Raw genomic sequence first — 6,697 nt, forward strand, 5'->3', positions numbered from 1 at the left:
CAAAAAGAGAGCTCCTTTTTACCGTAAACTCATTTTCCAGGAAACCCCAGCCGGCTTCAACAGCAGCCACGCTATGACTGTACAACATTGTTTATCAAGAGAGAAATATTCAAGTTCAGACATCTGATAGTACTGTGTAGGCGTGTGTTTGAGTGAGTGGGGAATGGTTGATGATTAGGCAAGAACTTTATGTCACGGTCTCCAGAGAAGAATATATAATTTCTCCATCATTGGAAATGCAGATGGAATATGAACCAACTATTTCTGACTTCCCCCCTCCCTCCCCACCTCCTCTCGCTCAGGTGAATGCCAGCACCATAGCGGTTCTCCTCAAAGACCCCCAGTGTGTGCTTGCTGGCTCACGGCCAGTCCAAAGCCCTCGGAGTCTGAGCACTTCTTTCTTCCACCTCTAGAATCAACGCCAGTACATCTGAAGAGCATTCCTCAGGCTCCTCTTCTTCCCTACAAATCATTCCTCAGGCATCTCTCCCACGCTACAAATCAACGACTACAGGAAGGTTTTGATCTCTGCACGCCTCAATATCTAAAGGTTCAATCACTCTGTGTCGCAGTGCCACGAGAGAGAGAGAGAGAGAGAGAGAGAGAGAGAGAGAGAGAAAAACGCTCGTCTTCTTCTTCCGACGAGGAGTAAGAGATATCGGACCAACTTGCAGCGTGGTAAGTGTTCATAGATTTTAATATGTAAGACTGAACACTACAAAATACAACATAACAAAGTGAAAGAACAAACGAAAATCGAAACAAACAAAACAGTCCCGTGTGGCACAAACACTAACACGGAAAATAAATCACCCACAACTCAAGAGTGAAAGACAGGCTACCTAAGTATGGTTCTCAATCAGGGACAACGATTGACAGCTGCCTCTGATTGAGAACCATACCAGGCCAAACACAGAAATACCAAATAATAGAAAAACTAACATAGACAACCCATCCAACTCACGCCCTGACCATACTAAAACAAAGACATAACAAAAGAACTAAGGTCAGAACGTGACAGAGAGAGAGAGAGAGAGAGAGAGAGAGAGAGAGAGAGAGAGAGAGCCATAGGTGACACTAGCCATAGGTGTAAGAATATCCACGTCCCAGAATGTTCTTTTGCCAGCATATATGTACGTGGCTCCCAGCATATGATAAGCTTTGTCATAATATCATCTTTATCTGATTATCTGGTGTGGCCACCAGCTGCATTAGGAACTGCAGTGCATCTCCTCATCACAGACATCACCTGATTTGCCAGTTCTTGCTGTGAGATGTTACCCCACTCTTCCACCAAGGCAGGTGCCCGGACATGTTCCCGGACATTTCTGGGGGGAATGGCCCTAGCCCTCACCCTCCGATCCAACAGGTCCCAGACGTGCTCAATGGGATTGAGATCCAGGCTCTTCGCTGGCCATGGTAGAACACTGACATTCCTGTCTTGCAGGAAATCACACACACAACGAGCAGTATGGCTGGTGGCATTATCATGCTGGAGGGTCATGTCAGGATGAGCCTGCAGGAAGGGTACCACATGAGGGAGGAGGGTGTCTTCCCTGTAACGCACAGCGTTGAGATTGCCTGCAATGACAACGAGCTCAGTCCGATGATGCTGTGACACACCGCCCCAGACCATGACGGACCCTCCACATCGATCCCGCTCCAGAGTACAGGCCTCGATGTAACGCTCATTCCTTTGACGATAAACGCAATAAACTAAACCGCGACTCGTCAGTGAAGAGCACATTTTTCCAGTCCTGTCTGGTCCAGCGATGGTGGGTTTGTGCCCATAGGCAACGTAGTTGCCGGTGATGTCTGGTGATGACCTGCCTTACATCAGGCCTACAAGCTATCAGTCCAGCCTCTCTCATCCTATTGCGGACAGTCTGAGCACTGATGGAGGGATTTTGCGTTCCTGACGTAACTCGGGCAGTTGTTGTTGCCATCCTGTACCTGTCTCGCAGGTTTGATGTTCGGATGTACTGATCCTGTGCAGGTGTTATTACACGTGGTCTGCCACTGCGAGGATGATCAGCTGTCCGTCCTGTCTCCCTGTAGCGCTGTCTTAGGCGTCTCACAGTACAGACATTGCAATTTATTGCCCTGGCCACATCTGCAGTCCTCATGCCTCCTTGCAGCATGCCTAAGGCATGTTCAGGCAGATGAGCAGGGACCCTGGGCATCTTTCTTTTGGTGCTTTTCAGAGTCAGTAGAAAGGCCTCTTTTGTGTCCTAAGTTTTCATAACTGTGACCTTAATTGCCTACCGTCTGTAAGTTGTTAGTGTCTTAACGACCATTCCACAGGTGCGTGTTCATTAATAGTTTATGGTTCATTGAACAAGCATGGGAAACAGTGTTTAAACCCTTGACAATGAAGATCTGTGATCTATTTGGATTTTTATGAATTATCTTTGAAAGACAGGATCCTGAAAAAGGTCCGTTTCTTTTTTTTGCTGAGTTTAGTACATGAAGCACAGGTCCACGGCAGCACAACCTGGTGGTGTCATAAATGTACACGCATGCTTTCCAGTACTATAGTCATTTATCACCGCTGTGTACCTTGTCAAAAACATTTGTTACTGGGAATAACTATCACACTGCTTGTATTGATCACCACCTCTTGTGTTTACAGTGTGCTGTCTGATCAGAGAGGGAATAAGGAAAGAGGAAGCCTACTCTAAGACATGCAAACCCCCTCTTGGCAGCGAGCCAGAAGGAGAGGAGACACTCCATCATGCTCAGTGTCATGTCGAACATCACGCCGGCTTCCTCATATCATAGAAGGACATAGATTCTCTATACATTAACGTATGTCATCAGCTGTGATGACGTCATCTGACTACCATAGAAGAGTGTGTCATCACTTTGAGGAGGAAAACAGTGTGGAAATATTATACCCCATTTCTATTTCCAGACTTGAGGGTATGTTCTGGAACAAAAGGCCAGAAGCACTGAGCTCCAGTCTCCCTCACAGGAATTGTCCTCAACATTCTGCAGTTGCTAAGTGACCCCTGACCCTGTTGTTGCCAAGGGAACAATGATGCTAATAGGAGCTCTGACAGAGTGATAGCTATGGAGGGGTGTGTGTGTGGGTCGGGTGTGTCTATGGAACAGGCTGGCCTGGTTTCCCGCAACACTCAGGGCCTGATGTGTAGACACCCTTGGGGCCAGCTAAACAGTGACCGCGCTCCATCATGTGTGGGAGCGAGCTTCACCGCTTCAGAACTGAGAAGTCGTCCCAGGTGAATCTGACTCGTAAATATGGACTACCACACATAAACACACCCGATGACATTAGCAAAACCGTTTGTTCCAACAGAAACAAACTGTTCTGGACAACCCCACATGGAAGTGATGTCATAGTCAAATCAAGTCACTTCCTGTGCTATTCTGAGAACACTCAATTGACGCCCACTGATGCTTTGTGTCTCTGTGTAAGGCCCACAAAAAACACGTCCCACGGAGGTGTATTTATCAGAGGTAGCAGAAAAGGGAATTCTCTGTTTTACAGTTACAGACACCAGTATAGGAGAGGAGGGACACATAACTCATATTTATTCATTTGTTGACCTTCCCTATACCCTAACCACAGTTCTGGCCCCAACTCCCTCCATCCATCACACCTAAACAATCACCCCTCAATCTCTGTAACACTCTCTCTCCCTCCCTCCCTCCCTCCCTCCCTCCCTCCCTCCCTCCCTCCCTCCCTCCCTCCCTCCCTCCGAGACGTAACAGGTATTCATTCCACTACAACAAAGCTGTGAGACGTGGCAGAGTGTGTGTGCATCACCAGAGGGGTGGGTCAGAGCAGGCCAGATTTGGTTACCATCCACTGACGCACATTCACACAGAGACACACACAGATGTAAACAAATACACACACCCACAAAAACGCAAATACGCATACTCTACACAATACCAACACACAATGAATAAATGCAGGCACTGACAGACACACAAATAAAAACATTCAGAATGGAAATACACACACACACACACACACACGAGTCATTAACAGAACATGACAAACGTATGGTCTTTAGTAAATACATAGGTTTACTCACTGTCCCCTGTGGCGTACAGTAGAGCTGTCCAGTCAGTCTGCTGACTTGATGGCTCTTTGTCATATCCTCCACAGCCTCCCATTTCCTGAGAAAGCACAAGGATACCAGACGAGTCATCAATGTGTCAGTAGCTTTGATTTTGCGCTTGCAAGAATACGATGTATTCACAAGACAAGAGGGTCAGTGGTGAGGGTCACCTTCCTCCATGGGTGACCCCCTCCGTCCACTCCTACCTCTGTCCACCTGGGTGAGTCTGGCCCCTCTCCTGTCCTCTCCTTTCTCTCCTCTGACTCCTGCTCTACCAAACACAGAGGGTATGTCTTTCTCAGCGACCAACAAAAACTAGTAGAGAAAAGGAAGCCCACAGAATGTATGGCACTGCTAAGTAGTGTGTGTGTGTGTGTGTGTGTGTGTGTGTGTGTGTGTGTGTGTGTGTGTGTGTGTGTGTGTGTGTGTGTGTGTGTGTTTGAGAGAGACAGTACCTTTACTCCACCCCCTCTGACACTCCCTCTCTCTCCCTCTCTCTCTCCCACACACACACTTCATGCCCACAGGCAGGGCTGCAGTGTGTGTTCCTGGGCACAGCGTGATGCCAAACACTCCACTACAGGAAGCTGGAGAGGAGCCCAGCCAAGCCAGGAGGACTGGGAATACCAGGAGGAATGGGAATAGCCACAGGCTTGGGCACACCACAGGGCTGTTGACAACCAAACAGTAGAGACACTAACCAAACAGCGAAGAGGAAGTTTAAACATCCACATATTATCCACAGATTATTGTCAATCCCACCTTTCAGTTCCCAAGTGTTAGCTATTCCTTAAAGAGCATAATCCCTCAAAGTACTGTGAGTGATTGTTGATCAAGTGGGGCAATTCCAATGCAGCCCCAATTTAGTATGTCTGTGATAACAAAATGAGAGGCCTGTTTCCGTGGTGATGTAGGAACAGTGGAGGGTTCCACTCGTGTGTGACCACGTCTCATATCTTTGTACACACTTGGCATTGTGGGAAACACACACACACACACAAAACACACACACACACACACACCACCAATGCAAACACAAAACACACCCACACAAACATCTCTTAAATCAACTCATGTACACATTACACATACGTAAACAACCATGCCATTGACCCTGACTTGTCTACCAACCCTGAAGTGGAGACCCAAGCTGACCTGACTTAATTTGGGCCACTCCAGAGGGCCACAAAGACAACTCCAGCCCCCTCAGCCCCCATACATCCAGAGCCATGAGAACAGGAGCTGCATTTTCAATTAGAGAGACATGCTCTATGGCCATGATTACACCCCACAAACACAATGCTAAGTCTGACCAGCAGAGATAAGAGTGTGTGTGTATGTGTATATATATACATATGTGTGTGTGTGTCACCTGAGAGACGAGCAGGCTTTAATCTCCCCTGGCCTCCCCCGTACTGTGAATCAGCCATACTGACAGAATGAGGCCTTTGTATTACAGCAGACAGACACACACACAGTAGGACAATCCAGGTGTGTTCCTCTATAATCTGAAGGACAGGGAGAAGGAAGTAGCCCCTACCTGAATTAGTCCAATATAAATCACAAACTTTGCCATGCCCTTACCTTGTATGTAACAGTGTTGCTTGTGAAGATAAAGGTTTACGAGTGTGTGGGCGTTGCGGCGGGTGTTAGGTCAAGGTACAGTGGTGCGTGCCACACCCACCCCTCCCAGCCATTCACATGCTGATTCCAAGAACATACGGAGGCGTGGGGAGGAGCCTCACAAAAACACAAAACAAGCTGAGTCAACAGCTATAGTTACCTCAGGTGTAGGTGTGTGTGTGTGTGTGTGTGTGTGTGTGTCTCTGTGAGTTTGGTCTCAGAAACCAGAATGTTGCGCAATAAATCGCCTTGGAATGTCATGCCCATTCCAATGTCCCTTAGAGTCCCTTTCTAATTGATATGGGCTCCTATTTGGGTTGACCCGTTCACAACCGTACAGTAGGTAGGTTAACTCCCTCTCTAGCCTCTCATATTCCACAGCAATCAGAGGAGGAGGAGATATAATGAAGATTTAATACCTCTGTCATTATCAGCAAATAGACAGACTACATCATAGTTCCTTGCTAATGACTAAGCACAGAGCTGCACCATATCATCACTAACCTAGCCAAAGGGTAGCCTAAAGCCAAGCTCTGGCAGTATGTGAACAATGAGTTCTGAGAATAAGCGGCAGCATTTGAGTAATCACACGATTGAATAATCACACAATCAACTAATTAAGATCAAGATCTGAATCTCTTCTGAATCTGTTCTGACTTGCAGTAATATGTTCCAATATGACTCCAAGTCCTCGAAACGAAAACACACTAACAAACTCCTGTTATATATTATAAACACAGAAAATGAAAATAGAAAAAGTAACCTACTGTTGTCAGCCACCTGCTCTCTTCACATCCTGTGTCCATTCTGAGAAAGAGGGAGAGATAGACAGAGAGAGAGAAGGAGAGAGGGAAAAAGAGCGAGGGAAAGAGACAGAAGGCGAGAGTAGAAATAGAGAGATAATGGGAGAGAAAGGGGAGAGAGACTGAGTGAGAGAGAGAGAGAAAGAGAGAGAGAGAAAAACAGAGTAAGTTCCAGTGAGC

At 47.0% G+C, this 6,697-nt stretch overlaps 1 long non-coding RNA gene across 1 annotated transcript in view; it reads right to left on the reverse strand.

The window, feature by feature from the left end:
- LOC110500107 (uncharacterized) overlaps nucleotides 1-6,697 on the reverse strand; it is a 53,223-nt gene that overhangs the window by 5,448 nt on the left and 41,078 nt on the right. Inside the window, exons 2-3 of the long non-coding RNA XR_002470058.3 lie at nucleotides 6,482-6,639; nucleotides 4,065-4,149 (exon numbers count right to left, since the gene is read on the reverse strand). This is a non-coding gene — a long non-coding RNA (uncharacterized LOC110500107). The remainder of the gene's footprint in view (nucleotides 1-4,064; nucleotides 4,150-6,481; nucleotides 6,640-6,697) is intronic.

Source organism: Oncorhynchus mykiss, chromosome 21, assembly GCF_057628025.1.
Source record: "Oncorhynchus mykiss isolate SJ-2025 chromosome 21, ASM5762802v1, whole genome shotgun sequence".
NCBI lineage: Eukaryota > Metazoa > Chordata > Actinopteri > Salmoniformes > Salmonidae > Oncorhynchus > Oncorhynchus mykiss.